Genomic DNA, 24,793 nt, shown 5'->3' on the forward strand with positions numbered 1-24,793 from the left:
TTGCCACACATTGTGATTGTGAGTTTGGAGATCTGCTATTTTCAAAAGATTTGTATACATTTTAACTTGTGAAATGGGACATTCTGCATAATGAGTACTTTTACTTTTGGTACTATAAGTATATTTTGATGCCGATACTTTTGTACTTTTACTCAAGTAAATTTTGAATTCCGGACTTTTTTCTACATTGCAGTATTACTTTTACTTAAGTAAGAAATGTGAGCACTTTTTCCACCACCAGCATGATCCCCATGAGAAACAACACGATGGATGTGGTCTTGTCAAAGCAACATAAATGACACATTTGTCCCAAATTAACTGGATTATAACATGCAGTGCTTGCATAGATTAATTAATTCCATTCTTACCAGTGGTGGAAAAAGTACTCATATTTCTTACTTAAATAAACATATACTGAAGATAATTATAGTGGAAAAGTACAATATTTGTCTCTGAGATATAGTGGAGTAAAAGTAAAAGTAGATAATTGGAAATACTCCAGTAAAGTAAAAAATACCTCCAAATTGTACTTAAGTACATTACTATAGAGTAAACGTACTTATAGTTACTTTACACCACTGCAGCTGGATTATGACAGTGCTTGCATAGATTAATTCATAATTTCATTCCATATTTTACAACAACCATAGGCTAGCCTACACATTCAGACGCATGCACGCACATGCACTGCATGCAGCTGAACTGTGTAAGTTATTTCATTGGCACTTTCAGTGTGTGAGAACACACACTAACAGCCCTCACGGTGAATTGTTTCTCATAATGAATAGAGGGCTGTGGCATAACACATCGATCATCGCTTCTCTGACACAATGGCTTTTATCGATTTGATTTGGTCCCCAATAGCTTTCCTTTCCCCCCTGGTAAATAATAAGTAGGCTAATAAAAATGTCTATTGTATCCTGAGAACAATGGGGGAAATACTGTCACCTTTTTAGACTGTTCAAGTGTAGTCTATTGTTGGATGTAACTTTAGGTCTGACATATACAATAAACAGTTAAATCCTACAAATTTGGACTGCCATCTGGTAAGATTTAATACATTCCTTATGTTTCATACATTATCTTATCACATCCTTGGTATGAAAACAATGTAAAACAGTTGCTTGAAATAAATATAATTGATTTAAGCTGAAAACGATTGGTTTAATGCTGTTTTTTAGCATTGTTACATTAGTAACTCATGCTGTTACAACAGGGCCGTCGTTACGCGGGGGCTTCGGTGGCTATAGCCACCAATGTTTTATCCAAAGCCACCAATATTCTTTATTTTTTTTATTTTTTTTATTATATATCTATAACCCTAACCTAACCCTACCCCTAACCCTAAAACCGAAATAAAGTAACAAAAAACGGGGGGAAAAGTACCCAAATCGGCCGAAATCCGCGAAAAAAATCGTGCGAGCGCGGGGAGGAGGGACACATGCATGTCCGTTGCCTGGGGGGCTAAGCCCCCAACCTAGTAGAGACTTGGCGACGCGTCTGCCCCCAAAATCATGTTTTTGCATTTTACGCATTTGTGGTGCCCCTATGGATCAAAGTGGAAATGCTTTTGGGTTTTCGTTGAGTAAACCACCCTGACATGTCATTCAAATTTGGGATTGACTGGACGTTTCGTTCGTGATTTTTTGGATTTCTTGTAAAACAGGCCCCTTCCGCTAACTTTGGAAGCCATTTACGGACGAACGGTAATGACTATCAAAATTCCATTGGAGAAGTTCATTGCATGGGTCCAGAGATCATGTGTACCGATTTTTGTGAAGTTTGGACAAAATATGTGAGAGGAGGAGCTAAAAGTGTGTTTTGAAGAAAATTCTAAATGGCGGAAAATCTATCCTGACGCAAATGGGCGTAGCCTATATGGGGAGTTGCGTCATGACCCAAGGAATCTAGGGAAATTTAGGGGATTTTTATTCTACGACCTACAGTTCAAGAGTTATAGGCCAAAACGTAAAGTGGGCTGTTATAGCGCCACCATGAGGCCGACTGGTGTAATTATTATTTTAATAATTTCGCACTAAATTATGAACCTCCCCTCCAAGTCTTGTAACTGTAGGCTTTTACGGTTTCTGAGAAGAAAATGCTTGAATTTGAGTTTTTTCATTTTCCCATTAAAGTGGATGGGGAAATTTAATGCACTAATAAATCAATATCAATTAAACTTTGTAACCAATCTCATAGCAAAGTACAAGCGCACGATTCCCGATGAAGCCGGTCAATTTGACAAAAAAAAACAACTCAGTCTATGATGTAGTTTATACTCATTTAAAAGTTCCCTGATGTCATCAGTGTATGCCCATACGGTCGGCAGTTCTGGCTAACCGCCGATCCGACTGACTCGACGTCGGGCACCACACTCCCTTGCGCCCTCGCCGATGCGCACACAGTGTTTGAAGTCGGTCGGCATAGCATTGATGCCTATATGGGCATATCGGTCGAATTGGCGGTTCTGGACAACCATCTATCCGACCGGCTCAAAGCCGAGCACGGCAGTCCCTCGGGTCGTTGGCAACTCACACTGAGTTTGAAGTCTTGAGAAACTACAGACACATAGAGCACTGAAGTCTGATGTCACTGCCACTAGAGGGCGCTGTTTCACGGGTTCGTGGCTTCATTTTTTGTGTAGAAATCCCCATTTGGGAATCTTAGATCACGTCATATAAGAACTGTGTTCCAAACATAAACACACCACCCCAGCGTTTTTGTCAGGGGGGTGGCTCTGCATCGTTTATGATATTCATTCATATTTGATACAGCCTGTTTTTGGCGAAAATGGAATGAATTCTGCCTTAAAAGTCTTAAGAACTACTACTTCCGGGTCTGATATCACTGTCCCTACAGCAGCCGCGTTCATGGGAAATGTAGTCTTTGGGTTGTTTGACTCGTTTCTAGTGTTTATATTGTGTTACTCTTTGGGTAAATGTGTACATTTACACCTTCAGTCGATGCTTTATATCCATATGAGTAAAATCGCCGGTGTGGCGTGTTGATTTTTGAACTGTTTGGTTGCTACTATATATGTCTATGAAATTAATTCAAGGACCCCAACGGAAACAAGTCCGCAAGGAATTTTTTGGTCGAACCTTTTAGACAAAAGTATTATAAATGTAACTGTGTTGTTTTACATTCTTTTGCCTAATAAACATTTCAATCAATCAATCAAAACACAGTTCTTATATGAAGCGATCTAAGATTCCCCAATGAGGATATCAACACAAAAAGTAAAGCCACGAACCTGCGAAAAGCGCCCTCTACTGGTAGTGACGTCAGGACTTCGGTGCTCTTAGCCTGTTTCCAAACCATAGACCCCGCCCACTCTCTGAGTGGACTGCCCCTCTTGGTCTGGTGTTGAAATGTGAGCCTAGGACTTTATTCGATAGTACAATGAGAGTCGGAGGTGGGGGTGGGTCTAACGACAAGCCAATCAGTAAATATCTGCTAAAACAAGCTGTGCGATGACGTCAGATGTAGGCGGATCCGTGAATATCTTGTGATAGGTTTAGGGAAATTTGAATCCCCTCCCCCTTGTAATCGCGACACTGCAGCCAATTTCAGACTGAAGCTCCATGCAGCTTCAGGCTGATAATCAGGCTAACAGACACACGCACACACACACGCACACAGACGGACAGACAGAGATTTCGCACATTTATAGTAGGATATAATTGAATGGTTTGTATTGCTCTGTCTGGATAAACAACTGCGCTATTATTTATTTGGCCATCATGATTAGCTGTTGTAATATATAACATGTTTACTAATTGATCAACTGATTATGTGCAGTGTGTTGCAGCCAGTTGTGTGTGTGTGTGCGCGTGTGTGTGTGTGTGTGTGTGTGTGTGTGTGTGTGTGTGTGTGTGTGTGTGTGTGTGTGTGTGTGTGCGCGCACGTGCGTGCGTGTGTGCGTGCGTGCATGTGTGTGTGTGTACAGTAGTACGCAGTATAGTAGTTTGATTAACCTGATGAAGCCTCTTGCAAAATATGTTATTTTATTATGCACTAATAGAATAAAGATATAATTTAAGTAAGTCAGTCCATCCTATGTAATTTTCAAAGAGTGTGCGGTCACTTTGGATGGATGTATGCAGGGTTGAGCTGAAGGGGGTGCTACGGGGGGTCGTCGACCCCTTAGTTCCCAGGCTGGGGGCTCGCGCGTGCTCCACATGCACGCGCGAGCACTCACTGTCAGCCGCCCGCGAGCCGTCAATCATTAACACAACAACGCACCGTCAGGGGCGAGCTATATTATACCTCTATGGGGGCGAGCCGTCTTTAACACCTTTAACAATGGCCTCAACCTGGCTGCTTTGCATAACATTAAAGCCATGGAGTGTGAAAGGGTTAATCGCTTAGCAGAGGACAAGAGCTAGTAGCCTGCCAGACACTCACAAACTTATCCCTGTCTAGCTCTGGTCCATAGCGTTAGAAGGAGTTCTCCTTAACGTTATGGTACTTTCCATTCTTTCCCCTCACACCAAGGTAGCGCAGCCTCTCGTCTGTAGTAAAAATAAAAAATACACTTTTGGTACTCACCAAAACAAAGACGGTTTAATGGAGTTGAAAGCCTATTCTACTAAGTGGGAACACTGTGAGCCCCGACCTCACGTCTAAAATACACTTTTTGGCCAGAAAAGAAAATATTTCACCGGAAGGAAGAATCTGGTCTAATAGGAAAATTCCATTGACCATATCTGTAGAGGGCACTGTGGAGTAACGAAAAACAGGTTTTAATTCCGGTGAAATATTTTCTTTTCTGGCCAAAAAGTGTATTTTAGACGTGAGGTGGGGAGTCACAGTGTTCCCATTTAGTAAAGTAGGCTTTCAACTCCATAAAACCGTCTTTGTTTTGGTGAGTAGCAAAAGGGTATTTTTTTTATTTTTTACTTGTTTTAAAAAACACTGTTTTAAAAGCAATGTAAGTCTTTAAAAAAAAGTTATTCAAGTAAAGACAAGTTGATTGATTATTTTAAGTACTTATGTGTGGGTGAATATATGTAAAGGGCTTTTATATAAAAAAAGGAAAATAATGTTGCTATGTTGGATATGCAGGCATGTTGCTATGTGCACATGCCTGCGCGCGCGTGCACGTGCGCGCGCACGTGACGTCATAAAATATAGCCCCCTTAGTTAAAAAATCCACAGCTCACCACTGGATGTATGTGAATCCTGGGGAGACCTAATTCTTACATATTATAATTACATATTATTTAAAAAAGGAATCTATATGAGTAATCTATAATGGCATGCTGGTGAGGTTGTTAAAGTAGGGCAGGTTAAGGTGGAGAAGAAGTTACACTTAACAAGTTAGTTATTAGTGTCTACATGTATGTCAGAGAGCTTCTTTATTTTTTTGTTTACACATAATTGCACCAAACATTTTAAAGCCTAACCAGCATTAGTAGGCCCACCTATCCGTATAACAATTGTTGGAGGCTGATTGATTTTTTTACCACCTATTTTAACTCTGCCAAATAAAAAGCCTAGTTTAACTCTCAGGATTAAATGTCGAAAGGTTGGTCTGAAATCAGCCCTCCTGGATACTTTATAGCAACTGGTTGCTATAAAGTACAGTACAGTAGAAAGGTGGTAAAACCACCTCCCTCAACAGTGACACTCAGTGGCTATAAATATAAATGTTCTTCCCCTCTGAAAAAGTGAAGTGACATTATAGGATTTTACGATTTGTTTGGCAATGATTTAACTGGAAGATAGATTGACTCTGGATTCAATAGAACTAACAGAACAGACCCATCTGTTCCACTGTTGGGCAGCAGTATGCGCCTCCTTTTATCCTTTTCAAACAAAGCCCCACACACAGCAGTGATGTCATGAATACAACATTTAATTAACTTCAAGTTTGCAGCATCATTAAGCAATGAGACCAAACAAAACTGGATATCCTACTGAGTGCACATTTTCAGGTTGGATTTAGACGGTTCATCACTTGCCAAATGCTAAATCTTTAGCATCTAAATGCTTTTCCTGGCCAGTGGCAGTGTGTTTGAATTTCAGCTGAGATCTCCAGTTCCTGCTGAGTGGTCTTCTTGTGGTAACTGACCAGTTCTTTTGCCATCTAACATGCACGCACGCACACGCACGCACACACACACACACACACACACACACACACACACACACACACACACACACACACACACACACACACACACACACACACACACACACACACACACACACACACACACACACACACACACACACACACACACACACACACACACACACACACACACACACACACACACACACACACACACACACACACACACACACACACACACACACACACACACACACACACACACACACACACACACACTCACACACGCAAACAGAGAAGAGATGGCTGATCGAGCACCGGCGATCAGGTACCTGATCCTCAATCTATAAGGACCAGTGTCTCATTTCCATTTAAATGAAGCAAATCCCAAGTTGGCAGGCCTTAACAAACTTTCACCAATGATGGGGCAAGCCGAAACATTTCCAGTAAAATCAGCGCAGCAAAATGAGCTCTTCTAATCAATAGCAGCTTGTATTTTTCTGTATCTGCTGAACTGACAGAAGCTATCACTGCTTTTTTTTCTTTCTTACAGTTTCTTTGGAAATGAAAAAATGCATTCATGATGTATCCAATTGACTATTTAAAAAAATAATGAAAAGTGGTCATCTCTTCAGAACTTTATCAAGGCAATGAGTTACAAATGTAAACAAAGTTCCACTGCTACATTATCTCAAAATGTCCAAGTGTGTGTGTTTATAATATAGTATAGTATTTTTACACAGTATTATAGTACTTTAGTTACAAGTTACATTTTAGATTTTGATTATTATTACAAAACATACATTAACCCCTTCAGCCCCGTATTGGCCATTTTAAAAATTCCGATCTGCAAGCTCACAATGCGTCGCGATTTTTGTAGATCTGCTATTTTCAAGATTTTTATACATTTTATACATTTGAATACGTGTGAAATGGGACATTCTCCATAATGAGTATACTTTCTACTTTTGGTACTTTAAGTACATTTTCTTACCAATACTTTTGTACGTTTAAATTAAAGTCCATTTTTAATTCCGGACTTTTACTTGTAACAGAGAGTATTTCTACATTGCAGTATTGATACTTTTACTTAAGCAAAAAATTTGAGTACTTTTTCAACCACTGTAGTAGAGGCAAAACGTGAGGGAAGGGAATGGTATTGATATAAAAGTATTTACTGTGTGAAGGAGACACGGTTTTAAATCATTCAGAAGGGAAGTTGGACGGTCAGGTCATTTCCACCTAGATCAGTGTAGGGAGAGTTAAAACCTGATCTTTACTTCATTGCACGACAATGTCACTCGACGAAAATAACAGATTTTCTGTTTTCATTTATTTTCGTCAAGTGATGTATACTTCGGATGAAGTATAAATTAGTCTTAAAGGGATAGTTCACCCCCAAAATTTTTCTATCGATTAATCACCCCATGGAGACTTCATGGACATTTTTTAGTTTTTAGCGCATTCCTAAGCCAATAATTTGATGACCGGCAGCAGTTCCGGTAGGAGACGCAAAGAGTCTCCTTTGTGTCTCCTACCGGAACCGCTCCCTACCAGTCCGCTGGTCATCAAATTATTGGCTTAGGAATGCGACAAAAACTAAAAATATCCATGAATTCAAGTCTCCATGGGGTGACTAATCAATAGAAAACAAGAAATTATGACGCAGTCATATTGATACCAGGTTGCTCTCTCCAGCATCCCCACATGGAACCAAATGGACCCGTGGTCCACCGAATATTATTTTCCACCACTGCACGGAGTACTGCATGACTAGGGGCGAAGCAGGGGGCGTGTCTACTGAGACCGGGGAGGAAACACACGTTCGCGTGGGACCACACTTTCTTTTTTCTGGGCTATGATAGTTTTTTCTTAATAGTTTGTTTGGTAGCGATGACCACACTTTTTTTCCTGGGCTATTATCCCATAGCATGGGAGGACGGCCGTTGTTCAGAGTATGGGGAAGTCTCAAGGAAGTCTCCCCATTGGCTTAAAGGATTGAAGGACAGCCAATGATGAAAAGGTCACTAGAAAGTGTTTAGAAAGTGTTTAGTAGTTGATCAGTCCCTTCCTAGACCAGGCTGCAAGCAACCTGGTAAAAAGTTATTTCTTGGGTGAACTATCCCTTTAAGCACCAATGTCCTGTTTTAGAGGTCAATAACTTCGTTGTAGTACTGTAGATGACATATTTATGTAGGCCATGAAAAAGAAAAAGAAAAACACTTTTGGTTACTATTTGGGACGTTGTTTATGTATTGTCGTGGACTTACTTTTGTAATGATGAGTACACTCTGTGTATTGATGGAGGTAAGTGGGTGAAAGAATGTCACGACAAGGAATATCCAGTTCAGAATGTTTACTTGGCAGAACGGCAGGTTTACAGCACTAGGCTGTCTACTATAACTCACAACTGTAATACAGTCTTTGGTTGTTGGTCCACGGCCCCTGGCACAGGCGGAGGAAGGCTCACTCACAGGTCCAAACATTTCCGGATCCGGAAGACAACTAACTCACTAGGTGGGCTGAACAAAGACATGGTAATCCGCTGTGCCTGAGATCCAAGAAGAACACATTACGTCCAGTAAACCCAATGACAATAGGCTGATTACAATGGCGAGGAATAGGCTGGGTGACATTTGTTCCTGCGTTACAGTATTTTCTCTGATGAAAAACAAAAACAAAAACAACACTTTGATATACCATGAAAGAGAATATCATCAATTTTAGTCTGACAACAACAAGGCATTGGTAATTCCAGAGTGAGTGTTAGATTGAAATGAACTGCAATTAAAATGTAATCACTAATGTTCAAATATATTCTAATTAGAAAGCTGCAAACCAATCGGACAACATGTGAACAGCAGCTGCTCTACTCTAAGCAAATCTTTATTCATGATCCATGAATTGGAGATCAACATTTAAATGCTTCCTCTCTTGCTCACTCTGTCTCTGTCTTTCTCTCTCACACACACACACACACACACACACACACACACACACACACACACACACACACACACACACACACACACACACACACACACACACACACACACACACACGCACACACACAGACACACGCACGCACGCACGCACGCACGCACGCACGCACGCACGCACGCACGCACGCACGCACGCACACTATTACACACACAGGCGTGCACACACACACACACACACACACACACACACACACACACACACACACACACACACACACACACACACACACACACACACACACACACACACACACACACCTCTGCATGCAAAACACGTACTGTAGTCAAATTTATTTTCTCCATCCAATTAGCTTTCAGAAAAAACGCCCTGCTGTCAAGCGAATCTTTTCATAGTTCGCATCTGTGACATTTACACACGAAAGCAACTTATCAATTATGCTCCCCACCTCTCAGCCTACAAACAACACGACAGACACTTGAGGAACGCACGCAGGGTGTAAATGCATGTCTGTCTGTCTTCTGTCTGGTAGCGTGCTGGTGGTGATGAAGTATGGACTTGCTCTTTCCACGGAGGGCAAATGCCAGACTGTCACACACATTGGTTACACTGATGGAAGCATGCTTGACTATTTGCAAGCAGGCCTACCGCTACCGCACCCTGACAACACAATTCCATACAACTGACTGATGTGATGCATGGTTCCAGGATGCCACGGCCACATGGATGCTACATGGATGACATAGATTACATCCTGATGCCTGGGTAAATTCTAACCATTCAGAATTTATTTGACTATATTCACCCATGTGGATGTTAGTTAATTACCATTTGTGCAAAAAGGTCAGTTAATGAATTACAAACTCTTCCCCCCCCCCTCGCTCCCCACTCCTTTGGGTGTTTCTTGTCACTGTATATGTATGCACATACGTGAAATTTGTTTCTGCATTTACCCATCCTATAATCACTAGGAGCAGTGAGCAGCCATTCTATGGTGCTCGGGGAGCAATTAGGGGTTAAGAGTCTCATGCTCAGGGACACACATCAACACATTGCGGCCTGGAATCGAACCTGCGAGAGACCAGGCCCTCTGGCTGCCCAGGCGGGCTCACCAACCACTCAGCTATGGCCTAACTCAACTACAAAGGCTCAGGGCAGCGCACATGTATCACTGCCAGAGAATCCTGTGTCATCAATACCAGTCCCTACCTGGGGATGCGTGCACCCAAACTATGTGACATGGGACTGCAACTGGCACTAGGCCTGCAAATCCCATAGCCTGTGGCAAAAATGCTAATAAACATGTTACATTAGGGAAATGTAAAACAAAATCAGCATCAATCGTTTTCAGATTGATAAACCAACCCACTGTATAAAAGTCCCTGTCCACCGATTGGTTGTTATGTCACTGTAGCGTGCCGAGTGCTCCTGTGGGTTGTTGCTGACACTATTGATGAGACGGTTTTGTAATTAAAGCTGCGCTTTATTGACCACACACTGTCTGTGTGAGGCAGAGACCAGTGTTGCCATGTCCACTTATTATAAGCGACTTTGGGCTTGTTTTTCTGTAAAGTCGCTTGTAAATATTGGTAGTTGCGGGTTGTGTTTTTTTGGGCTTGTTTCTAAAAGTGTAGTTACTTATTTGTGCTTGTATCCTAATGCTGTTTAAAACCAGTGGTTTTCAAACATTTTCATGTCAAGGACTCCCAGTTTAATATGTATTTGTCCACCGACCCCCCCCCATCTAAAAATATGTTGTGGCAGGGACCCCCATACCAGATTTGTGCTGTTAAAATGTTTAAAACAATATTCAAAATGTTTCACTTTTTTCAAGTTTTTCTTTTGAAAATAGCAGTTCTATAAGCTCACAACATGACGCATCGTGACACGTTGTGAGCTTGTAGATCGGCTATTTTCAAATAGCCAATGTATATGTTTAAAGTGCTCATGGGGCCTAGTCGCTTCTTTTGGGCTTGTTTTCATAGAGCTGGTTGCTTATTTCTCTCGCAAAATCTGGCAACAATGGCAGGGACCCAGGATTACACTGCTTGTCTCTGCTGAGCGCAACCAGACCCTCTATCACCATTCTGAATCTGGTGCTGACCATTATTGCTTGTCGATCGTTTAGGAACATGCAGAGATCTTTTTAAACACTTATCCTAATATTAAAGACTGCTCCACAACAACAATGCAGTTGTAACTAATGTAACACAGTGAATGTTAGACTACGCCACCCTTTAGTTTGGCCGAGTTAAAGGGAACTCAATAAACACAGTAAGGCCATCAAACAAATGACAAACACAGAGTATATAAAACCATAGTACAATGGTACTTTATTACAAAATAGGTTAGAAGAGCAATAGATAGAATGGATTAAAATATAGCATGGCGCAATATACTGATCACAGGGACCCTGGGCAATCCAATGAACCCGTTATACACTACTATACACAAAACTCAGTTTGTTCACACCAAGTTGAATATAACAGCCTATATACTGATTAAAGGCTGCTGATCTCATGTAAATGAATACCCTTCTTACAGTGATCATAAACTGCACAGTGCACACTCATGTGGGAAGCAGCCAGACACAAAATACAATAAATCAAAAAGACAAAAGTTCAAAACCATAACTTAAAACTAAGGGAAAATTAACAGTAAGGGCAGTGTCAGACGCAACGCCTAGGCAATCTGTAAAGCTCAGTGTTAAATATCAGTTTCAATAAATATACCATAGTACTCATGAAATATTAGAATTACTATGTTGCCATGGCGTGCGCATACCTGCTACTATGGTCCATTGAACATGCCACCAGCAGCTCCCAGCTCACAGCCGTTGCCAAACCCTACATAAACAAATACATTCTCCCATTACTTTAATACTATATACAAATCTTAGTATTCATATATGTTTGCATACCCGCAGTTCCTCCCCAGCCAAGCGTGACGGCAACTTGTAGGGTTACCACATGTCCCGTAAACTAAAAGACGTGTTCCGTATTGAACTTATACGGGACGCCCCTTGTTCCGTATTTTAAAGGGTAAGACCACTTTGGTAGAGGTTTGGTTTGTGTAGTTACCTTGCCATGAAGTAACTCCAAAGGTGGACAAGAAATGAAAAATAATTGCTCCATTAATTATAAATTGATAATTAAAAATATGCTCTCCATTGACTTACATTGTACACTGAAACAGCTCTCAAAGTCACTCTTTTAGCCCATAAACGAACACAAACTAAGCTGATTCAGACAATATAGAACATCACCAAACCCAGTACTGTTTATTTTTTTTATAAAAATGTCAACTTCCTGATGATTTTACTATTTGAAGATCCGGATCCGGATCCGCCGATCCAGTCCAGGTTTTCTTTCTAATAAAAATAGCTAAATCAACAGTAAGTTAACATTTTTATAATTAAAAAAAACAGTACTGGGTTTGGTGATGTTCTATATTGTCTGAATCGACTTTGTTTACATTCGTTTACATGCTAAAAGAGCGACTTTGAGAGCTGTTTTACTGTACAATGTAAGTCAATGAGGAGCATATTTTGAATTATCAATTTCTAATCAATGCAGCAATTACTTTTTATTTCTTGACCACCTTTGTTTGGAGTTACATCATGGCGAGGTAACTACACAACCCAAACCTCTACCAAAGTGGTCTTGCCCTTTAAGGTTGGGGAATACATATGAATGATGGGGCGATTTATCCTATATTACATTGGAGAGAAGTCCCGTCATCATTTTCCCGTGTCATTGTTTCGCACTAAACACAACAACATCATATCACATGTCACTAACAACACAAGCCACAACGCGCACAATTAATTTACGGGTGGCGTAGGCTACTTTTTATTGCTCACCAGTCACCACACATTTGCCTCTTCGGAGCATAATTAATTGCGGCCAGCACAAACTGACAACATTACGGGTAGACCATGTTGTTCCCTAGCGTCAGCACCGACCACCGCCGAGCAACCAAAACACCGCGAGCCAACGCTGTGCTCCATTCTCACACACACACACACACACACACACACACACACACACACACACACACACACACACACACACACACACACACACACACACACACACACACACACACACACAACTACTGAACGCTTTTGTGGGTCTTTGCGAAATCCCGAAGTGGAGTTTTGGTCCCCCATGTATATATTTTTTTCCCAAAAATAAATAAAGAATAAATTATTTTTTTTAAACTTTGTTTTTGAGAATATTTATCCCACGACGCTTTTGTGGGTCTTTGCGAAATCCCGAAGTGGAGTTTTGGTCATTGGAACGGTGATGCACGTCACCCCTTTGTGAAGTGGGTAGTTTCAAACCCTGGAGTCGATTTAGGGGAGCGTCAGAGTGTTTGTGTTGGAGCGCCTCAGTGCGGCTGAAGAGTTCATGTGCAACCTCTTGCATGCGTGGCTGTGGCTTTATAGTTTTCCATTTTCCTTCGCCGTGTCTGTAGGTCTCCAGGGACCCCCAGCTCTACAATGTTTCGCGGGTGTCCCAAGACTCCCAGGGGTCCGCGGACAGAGGGGAGCACAGGACACTCAGCGTTGCCATGTCCTCTGATTATACGCGCATTTGCCTTACTTTTCACCACAGCGTTGCCATGTCTGAAAATCATAAGCGACTTTGCCCTACTTTCACACGACACTCTCTCTCACACTGTGAGGTGGCTGTAAGGTGGATCTGTGATGCGAAGTGGACGACGCGTCACGCGTCTAGTTTGAGACATTGCAGTAATTCTGCTGTCCTCCACCACCTCATGGTACTATAGCACCACAAAGTCCTTACAAACAAGGCTCCAGACATCCCCCAAAAAAACTGGTCAGGCTACTAATACCTACAACTCATCTAACCCCTGCTCATTTTGCTATGGCTCAGGGTAGAGGACAGAGTACAGCAACTTGCAATCGGCCTGGTCTACAAGATACCCATGTACCTGTCAAACTACTTCAAAGACGTCCACAAACACAACACCAGAGGGAGCTCCACAAATCACGTTCAAACCTTTTCTCTTCGCAGATGAGTAAGGCTGGGAACGAGGCTACGTTCAACCCAGATTTGGCTCAAACAAGGGGTTAAATTCGTTCTACTGCTATGCCACCAAAATATGGAATGCCCTACCATTGCTACCAACAGTCATAAAAAAGTGTGAATCCTTACTCTCCTTCAAAACCGCACTTACAGGTGGCTGCAATTCGGAACTGGCACCCTAACCCTAACCCTATCACCAGAACCCCCCCCCGCCCCTGAACTGTTTACTGTACATATTTTTCTTTTACTATTACTACTTGTTTATATGATGTTTTTGCATAGTATTGTATATCTGTCTGTCATTAAAATGTTCAATGAATTGTGTGTGTGTGTGTGTGTGTGTGTGTGTGTGTGTGTGTGTGTGTGTGTGTGTGTGCGCGTGCGGGCGCATGTGTGTGTGCACGCGCGCACGTGTGTGTCCTACAGTGGGATCTTGCTGATTCAGTGTGATCATTCATGATCCAGTAGATGGCTCAGTCACCTTGGTCGATGTGATGTATGAGACTGGGGATCATTTAGTACAAACAAGGAGAAAATGTTATGGAACATTTAGAAGGTTAATGCAAATGAGATTGATGATTAGATGAAATAAGATGCCTAGCTATTTACAGCCAGATTCCTTTCAAATAATGTTCCCTGCCTCCTAACCAACTGAAATATGCAGTATGAATAATCCATCACTCATAAAAAAAAAATCACACCCAGTGTGAGTAAGCGGTGCCTACTCTGTTTGATGAGTGTGTGCTGTCATTCAGGCGGTACAAATCTATTGGATGTGTGGGCGCTGGCATTCAGACGGTACTACTCTATTTGATGTGTGGGTGCTGGTATTGAGGTGGTACTAAAAGAGTATTTGTACAGTTTTTATCAACTTTTAAGTATTTTTACTCATTTTAACTATATTTAAGTATTTTTACTCATTTTAACAACCTTTAAGTATTTTTACTCATTTGAGTACTACTGAGTATTTTTAGTCAATTGAATTACTCTTAAGTATTGTTACTCAATGTATTTACTTTAAAGTATTTTTTTACTCATTTTTACAACTTTTAAGTCCTTTACTCTTTTCATCAACTTTTAAGTATTTTTACTATTTTTTTCAACTTTTAAGTATTTTTACTCATTTTGAGTACTTTTAAGTATTTTTACTCAATATTAGTACTCTTAAGTATTTTTACTCATTTTGTGACACGTGACGTCATTGCAGATTATCAACAGAAACAACGCGGCCGTATGGAGATGTCGCCATGACAACACATTCTTGTGTATAAATTTTATACACAAGCCCAGTGTTTAATGTTGCGCGTGCAGAAAGCATCAGCCAATGGGCAACGGGCAGCCAACAGTATATAAAGCGTCTACAGTACGTTAAAAGTTCATTCCTTCTTTCTTGTCACAGAGAAAGAACAGAACCCAAGCAGCAGAGAAGACGACTCATCCATTATTATGGCTGTAGTTACACTGTTGTGGTCAGACCTGGTGGAGATGGAGGAGCGCAGGGAGGAGGAGTGGAGGATCAAGGAGGATGAGTGGGAGGCCATTCAGAAAGAGAAGGAGGAGAGGATGGAGGCATTGGAGTCTCTTAAGGCTGACTTCTTTTCTCTCCGGAAGGTGGAGAAGGAGACTCTGCTGCAAGAGACTCTAGTGGATGAGTGGGAGGCCATTGAGGAAGAGAAGGTGGAGATGGAGGAATGGGAGGAGTCTGCTTTGGCAAAACTCTATTCCCTCATGTGAGACCTCAAGACCCTGCACCCCCCCCCCCCACCAACGGTCCTTTTAAGGACCACCTTCCTCTCCTTTTGCTGTGACCTTGCCGTGGTGGAGAGGCTTAGTGATTCAGTGACCCTGGGTCCTATGCTGGTGGCGGTTGACCATGATAGGTTTAACGACACCGGTTTGGTCACAGGAGAGAGTCCAAACTAACAACAGCATAATCTCTCTGAAGTGAAGTGGAGAGGGGGATAGGATAGCCCAGGGCTCCCTGGGCTTCCAGCCCCCCCCCCCCTCAAACCTTTTCATGTCAATGTCCGCCAAGTTGTGTGTATATATTTATTTGGCTTGTTTCACATTTTTGGGCGGTGAAACCGCCCCTATATGTGAGGTTTGGACATCGACATTCGCTGCACTGTGATTGGCCACCATTGTACCCCCCCCCACCCATTGTACCCCCCCAACCCTGCGCTGTGATTGGCCACCATTGTACCCCCCTAACCCTGCACCGTGATTGGCCAATCACAGTCTATTCAGGACTGTGATTGGCTAGTGAAACACATGACACATGTGCATAGCCCTATAAATAGGGCTATGCACTTAAAAAAAACACATTTATGTTTTTTTTCAAGTTAGGGGTGTACAATGGTTGGTCCACAATATTACTTTTCTTTAAGTGAACTTCCATCACTGTGATGACCACTGTGACCACACCGCCCACTTCACACTGGGTGTGATTTTTTCTAGACTTTTTGAAAATACCACATAAACGTTCCACTATTTTCAAATAGCCAATGTGTATAGGTTTATGGTGGTTAAAGTTATGTTGATGGCTATTAACACATTTTAGTAAGGACCCGCTGGTAAAATACCTGGATCAACACTTGTAGAGGTAATAGTATAACAAATTATATCCATTATGCCGCTCTATAAACAAAACTACGATATGTAGATGTGATCATTATTATCTGAATTAAATTATACAATTCTCCAATCTTAGTGCTTGTCCTGTAACATTGAGTGGTTTTACCCATTCATTACCTGTGCTTCAGTGATGGCCACACATAATAACTTCCTGAGGGTCTAACTCCTCAAACTGACCCAATTCACTTTGTTAGAATGAATACAATGTTCAGTAAGTCAAAGAGATAAGTAAAACTAATATGCTGCTCTTGATGCACTGTGCATGTTTCACATTTTCACTTGCTTTTCATATTATACAATCACCCCTAAAATGTAAAATGACATGTTACCACAGTCCACCTAAGTGCACAATGTAGGCTACAAATCAAAGTTAAGATATCGGGGCTGCACAGTACTTCAGATTAAGTTGGTCATCAAGGATTCTATCATGTTTGAAAAAGTAGTGTCTACCATTAGATAAGCATAACATTAGGTTCCATAATGTTTGATACCCAAGAACAGTACATCTGTCCGTCTGTCCGTCCGTCCGTCCGTCCGTCCGTCCGTCCGTCCGTGTGTGTGTGTGTGTGTGTGTGTGTGTGTGTGTCTGTCAGCAGTTCTCAAATTCCTTGTGCACGCTGCTAGCAGGACAAGGAAATCAATCCCCGAATATGTTTCACACCGGTCACCAACAGCTATGCTATTTGTTATTTTTGTAAATTCATAATCTCAGATCCACCATCCCTCCAGGCTAAAAAGATACAATACATGTAAAGGATCTCTTAATAGCCAAATACAACGCTCCTGGTAATCCATGCGTGTAAAATATATTTTCCAGCTAATCTCTTAAATCCAGCTCACACTACAGGAGATAATGAGGGAGATTTTGGGTTGGGAACGCCCCTCCCGACTATCGCGAGTGCTGTTCCCTGTACAATTACAATTTATCCAGATGCGAAATCAGAATTAGCAGAGTAATCATGAGCCACAGTCAATAAACAAGGTAAATGTACACATAAGTAGACTGCAGAGAGAACAAAGTAGTGCCTTGAAAAAAGGCATTACCTGTTCGCCTGATTGGGATGGATTATCTGGCAAGATTGTCCTCTAATGTGAGGGGTTCAAAGATCCAATCTTAAGCCTCCAGATTTGCTCAGGCCGCCCTGAAGATTTTCCAAATATGTTTTATATTTGCTGGATGATTCTGTCCAAGTGGAATGGCAGGTGTGGCGAGCAACCAAGAGAGTTACAAGTACAGGGAGACAGACGTGAAGTGAATGAGAGAACTTTTGACATCGCCGGTCCAAACAACCTGTTACATATCGACAGCTGAAGCTTGTCGATATAAACACAACATCACAACTGTTATATATATATATAGGAGAGAGAGGAATAGTGGCAGAGAGAGACGCAGTGTGCGTAACACGACAGCACATCACAGCACTATCGACTGTTAATTTGTCAGAGAGACAGAGAGAGTAAGTGACACTGTTCAGTTCAAGCCCACATCTAACACCAACATACATTTATAAACATTACAACATACTTCGCACCTATGATGCACGCACATGTGAACACACACGGATAAGTTGTGGCTCGTATCGCAGGTTATGTAACTGCTGTTTCTACAGTGGCACATTTACAGAGAGAGAGAGAGAGAGAGACAGAGAGAGAGAGAGAGAGAGAGAGAGAGAGAGAGAGAGAGAGAGAGAGACACACACACACACACACAATTTGACATTACTGCATCAGTGTATTATTATTGGGGCATGCCTCCTGGCGGAGATTTGCGCGCACTTTTCTAGTTAACAACTGCTTTTATGGCCCCCTCTACAATTAGCTGAGCAATGAGGTGCATTTCTTGGAAGATATTTATGCTTATTAAGAGTTTTATGTTCCCTGTCCTGCCCATGGATGTGGTTCTCCCCTCCTATATTCACGTACATTTAAGATTATGTATTGAATCTGAAGATAAGCCAACGTAAGCCTTAATTGTCTCCGCCAGGCCAAAAGGCATGGCGAGAGAGTATGTTTTGCCCCCTGTCCGTCCGTCCGTCCGTGTGTCCGTGTGTCCGTCCGTATCTCTATAGTCATGTGATCAAGATGTATGTGGCCGATATTTCATATTCCATCCTACTTGCCTAACATTGGCTTACAAAGTTTGCAGGATAGGTCCGTTTTGAACAAAATTCCTCAAATCATGAACACAGTGTGCGATTTCCGTGAAATTTTGTACGCACATTCCCACTAGGCCGAGGAAGAAATGCCCCCCCTTTTCACATTGGCCTGTTATAGCGCCACCAGCAGGTCTAATTTAGCAAACCACATTTTTGCAACAAAATCATGAATGCAGTGTCCGATTGCTGTGAAAAGCCTATGAAGAAATGGAACCCTTTTCACATTGGCCTATTATAGCGCCACCAGGAGGTCATAATAACCTACCTGACCTGGCGGAGACTTGTGCTCCGAGGAGCACTTTTTCTAGTTTTTATTATTTCAAGCAAGCACCAATACACACAAAAGAGAAACGGCGGCGTCTAGACACACCAAGCGAGTATCAATTTGTAACAACAATGAATAATGTCATAATCAATACATTTCACTAGTTAAGTGCTTCTGAAAATTGCTTTTCATTCTGTGATGTAGGCTCTCCTTTCTAGGGAACAGACCAGATGTAAAACTGCCCACAAAAAGTTTGGAAAGTTAACTTTGGTCGATTATTTCTCCCCTTTAATAATACCAATTTGTATTGTGTTTTATATCATTTTTATCGTTGATTATGATTAGTGACCTTTACAATGAGGTACAGCTTGTAAAGATCGGGCATTCGTGGAATGAGATTCACAGCTAGACGTGTGCGTAGCGCCCCAAAATAATTCACCAAAATCCCCTGCAATATTGTTCTGTTGGTATTCACCCTGGTTTTGAGTTGCTTGGTGGATTGGATGATTGCACTCTCCCACAGTCCTTTTTTGAGAATCTATGTATATTTTATATTGTTGTGCTGACTGTTGACCCCTTGTTTCTTTCTGTATTCTTGGTATTGGAGTATTTTGGTTGGAGCTTGAAACAAATATCACCCACTATTTTACACCTGTAAAGTTGAAGTTGAAAAAGTTGAAACTGTTGCCTACCCATTTATTTCACAAAATGCTGACTCAAAAGATATATGTATGTATTGTTTATTTAGACTAATTGATTTAAATCTGTTGCTGTTGCCACTGTAGGGGTCAGGACTCGCTTCTTACTGATTTTGTCCGAAAACAATAGCTTTGTATTTTTCCATTGAAAATACTGTCTGCCTTTAATGACAGCAGGTCAGGTCAGGTCAGGTCTGTTTGTGAAACATTTGTCTTCCAAGACACTCTGGATGTATGAGATGAGCTCTCATGAAGATAAAACAACATAACAGTGTTTGCAGGAGGCTACACCTGGCCAAATGACTGAGTCATTACACTGCAGGGCACAGAGAGAGAGAGAGAGAGAGAGAGAGAGAGAGAGAGAGAGAGAGAGAGAGAGAGAGAGAGAGAGAGAGAGAGAGAGAGGAGAACGAAGGATGAAAAGAGAGAGATAAAGGGATTGTAAGGAAGAATGGACAGGGGGATGGATGAAAGGGGGAAAAGGACAGAAAGGTAGATGGACACTGATTAAACGAGGAAGGCAGTTATTTGGGGCAGGTACAAATAGTAATCAGAGACAGAGGGATGAGGTGGAGGAAAAGAGAAACCGGGATACAGGGAATGGGGGTCGAAACGGAGAGAAAAGCAGAAAAGAGAATGGGTAGGAGGAAAAGAGATGGATGCATGATGGAGGGATGGACAGACAGACGGATGGATGGAAAAAGCATGACAGGGCAGTGTACAGGATGAGAATGTCATCAGTGTCCCATAACTCACTGTGTCAGTACACTTATTGCTCCACATATCAGTTGTGTATTTCATGTTGGCCTTTACAACAGTCAGACGCATCTAGTATTCTACATCACGCTCAGGTAACCGCATTGCACACTCACAGACTGATGCAAAGTGACAGGAATAAAAGTGATATGAAATGTAATACCTTCTACCAAATGTGAAAGGTAAATTTGGAAATGAAAGCAGATTAGAAGTGTAGCATGTAATGCATCTGGTGAGTGTAATGCAATTACCTTTGAACCTGGCGTGTGTGTGTGTGTGTGTGTGTGTGTGTGTGTGTGTGTGTGTGTGTGTGTGTGTGTGTGTGTGTGTGTGTGTGTGTGTGTGTTTGTGTGTGTGTTTGTGTGTGTGTGTGTGTGTGTGTGTGTGTGTGTGTGTGTGTGTGTGACTGTGTGTGTGTGTGTGTGTGTGTGTGTGTGTGTGTGTGTGTGTGTGTGTGTGTGTGTGTGTCTGTGTGTCTGTGTGTCTGTGTGTGTGCACGTGTAAGTATGCATCCAGTGTCTGGGTGTATAGTATGTGTGTGAACTTGGCACATCACTCCTTGTAAATGAAACTGATCTATTGGCCTTTGAGAGAGCACGAGAGAGAGAGAGTTAGCAGAGCGCATAAAGCCAAACTATGGCCAGATGGACAGACTGGCTGGCTGCTAGCAGGAAGTAACAGGCTGTACACTTCTTTTTGATTGGCTCTAATTATGATCTACTGCTGTGCCTTCCAGAGAATAGCTGACTTGTGTGTGTGTGTGTGTGTGTGTGTGTGTGTGTGTGTGTGTGTGTGTGTGTGTGTGTGTGTGTGTGTGTGTGTGTGTGTGTGTGTGTGTGTGTGTGTGTGCGTGCGTGCGTGCGTGCGTGCGTGCGTGCGTGCGTGCGTGCGTGCGTGCGTGCGTGCGTGCGTGCGTGCGTGTGTGTGTGTGAGAGAATGGGAAGGGTTTGAGTGTGATGTAAGAAGTAAGTATATATTCTGCTGGCCGGGTATAGAGATTACCCCAAAGACGACTATCAAGGGAAAGGGTTCTATTGTAATATTGCTGGTTTGGCCTAACATGTTAAAGAAACAAGACTTATAGAACAACTAAAAGACATATGGGTAGGATTTGTCGCTAATGAGCCACATCTATCACATGTATCACTTGTACCTTGCAACAAGCCACTACATTTTAGTCAAATGAACCCTATGAATGGCCAATAAATGTAATTACATTTAGACTGGAACAAGAGGATGTACTTTCTGTGTGGAGAGGGCCTTTCTGTGTGGAGTTTGCATGTTCTCCCCGTGTCTCCTAGGGTAGTTAATACCCTCACAAAAACATGCAGTAATCCTGGTCACTATACTGCCTGTCAGCCAGGGCGCCTGATGGGGGGGAAAGGAACTGGTTGGAATAACGTGTTCCTTCCACACGCTACGTCTAACCAGGGAACCTCCCCCCTGTCGGGTGATAAGAAGCGGCCTGCTTGCTCCTCATGCATTGAAGGAGGCATGAGCTTCAGCTTGGGCTCTCCCTAGGCTGGCAGAGGGAGAGTAGCACCCAGGATTACATAGGCAATTGGCACTGTGTGAAAAAAATATGGGTTACAAAATCGTGGGATAAAAATTATAGAAAAAAATAAAAGAGGATGTACTTGACCCTGCTTCAACCCCACCCCCCAACACATCACTCACGTCACTGAAAGGGCCACAGTGGAAATAAACTCTTGAAAATAAGCCTTTTCATTTCATCCTTTTGACAATATAAAATTATGTTCATATATATACATTTGTGTCAATAAAAGCATCACTCAATCAATCAAAGTTGTGCTTCGAGAGCCCACAAAAAAAGTAATTGCGACAATGAGAACCCGCTGAAAGCTGAGGGAAGGATGTCCAATATGTGTGAGCATAATTACAAACTTGGAAATACTGTTAAAAATTTGATTGGATTAAATTCTTCTTAATGCAGAGACCATTAAAAGTGACAAATGAGCCCTCGAAATATAAATGTGAGAAATGAACCTGGCCTCCTTCTCTCCACGAAGTGAAAGCTGTGTCTAAATAAGAGGGAGGAAACAATTGGTTACAAATAGGGCTGCATCTTGTTATAGCAGCAAGTTTGAAATGTTGCCTAAACTGGGTTTCTAATGTATTTGGGACAACAAGAAGTGAGAAGGCAAGGGCTGTAGATGATGCACAGGAAGAATTGTCATCCATTACACACCAATCAAGGTAGGATCAGAGCAGGCTTAATTTCTATAACCAACTTTGTAACAGATATCTGTGACAGATATCCAAAGTCATCAGCGTAGAAAGATACTCAATGTTCTGTTCAAGTTCTATAAATAGCAGTGAAGAGTGGGGAGCATTTGAGAATAATGGAAAGAGGTTCTAGATACATCAAAGAGCATGGTGAGATCAGGCAACCTTGACGAGTTCGTCAAAAGAAAGTAGTAAGACCTTTCAGCGTTAGGACAAAGTATAACAACTGTATCTTAGAAATACATTTATTTTTTAGTTAGTGAAAGTTGCAGGTATGGTGTGTATGATATGAAATCCTTAATCATATTCCATCATATATGGAAGGGCCCCAGTAGCCCTTGTCAGGGCCTCAAACCCAGCGAGAATCACTGCTGTAAATACAGAGGAGGGGCCCACACATTTGATATTTGATTAACCTATACATTTCATTTTAGTAAATTGTCGATGGCCGCGTGGCCCAGGTCCCCCGAAGGGCCCCTCAGAGCCAAGGGCCCCTGGGCCTGTCCGTCTGTCTGTGACCAGCTAATCTCCGGCATGCACTGTTAGGCCGCTCGCAGTGAAACTGTGCACACACACTCCCTGGATGCTAGAACAGAACTTCTGGCCCAAATGTATCACATGGGCCTGTTATAGCGCCACCAGGAGGCCGACTCTTGCAAAACAAACAAACAGATTTTTCATATTCCATCCTGATTGGCTCAGATTGGCTTCCAAATTTTGCAGAAGTGCTCCATTTGGAACAAAATGCCTCAAATCATGGACACAAATGCACACTAGGCCGAGAAATAAATGCCACTTGAAGTTTTTCTAATCAGTCTCATGGTGACACTATAACAGGCCGATTCGTGTTTTTACCTATACTGCACCGATCTGTGTAAAACTTTGTATGCACACTCCCTAGAGGCCAAGGAAAACCCTGCATTTTTCACATCTGCCTTTTATAGCACCACCAGGAGGCCGACTTATGTAAAAAAAAAAAATTGTATTACTCCTACAAATTTTGTCCAAACATCACGCAAATCGGTACATATCATCTCTATAGTCAAGTGATTAAGTCATATTCCATACTGATTGGCGAATTACAAACATTGCTGGCTGGCCCACAATAACCTACCTGACCTGGCGGAGACCTGTGCTCCGAGGAGCACTTTTTCAAGTTTTTCTTTATTTTCTCTGACCAAATCTTTGCTGTAAGGGTGAAGATGACTCTCCAATCCATGAAAACACAGATTCTTAATGAAGGGCATCCCTGCCAGTTTTCCAGACACAGAGGTCAACTGCACACAAGAGTGTACTCACGCACACACGCACGCATGCATGCAAGCACACACACACACAGTCTATGTGAAGAGGGACTACGCTAATCCAGTTGTCTGCTTCACCAGCCCGTTGTCCTCCATCATCGCTAGTCTATACGTGTCTCAGTTGTCCTCCGGCTCTCCTCTCCGTCCCGGGCCCCCTTGTCGCTCCCCTACTCCTCTGTCCCTCCCTCCCTCCTGTGAGCCTCGTCTTTCAGTGTGAGCAGCAATACATGCCAGCACCTCCCTCACATCCCTTAGCCACCCAAACCCTAATCAGATCAATGCACTATTGCATTCACAGGGATGTAATCAGGTGATTATGCATGGTTCCCTGTTCTGCTCCTCTCTCTCTCTGTCTCTCTCTCTCTCTCTCTCACACACACACACACACACACACACACACACACACACACACACACACACACACACACACACACACACACACACACACACACACACACACACACACACACACACACACACACACACACACACACACACACACACACACACACATTTAAGCCATGCCCCTTCTTTAGCATTGATGAGAGTTGACGTTGCATTTCCCTTAAACAATTCTGCGGATGTCCTCTGCTGGAGAAACCTGGCAACTTGACGCTCCCTCCCGCTTCATTTGTCTCA

Source organism: Gymnoscopelus braueri (assembly GCF_963280865.1).
Source record: "Gymnoscopelus braueri genome assembly, chromosome: 6".
Classification (NCBI taxonomy): domain Eukaryota; kingdom Metazoa; phylum Chordata; class Actinopteri; order Myctophiformes; family Myctophidae; genus Gymnoscopelus; species Gymnoscopelus braueri.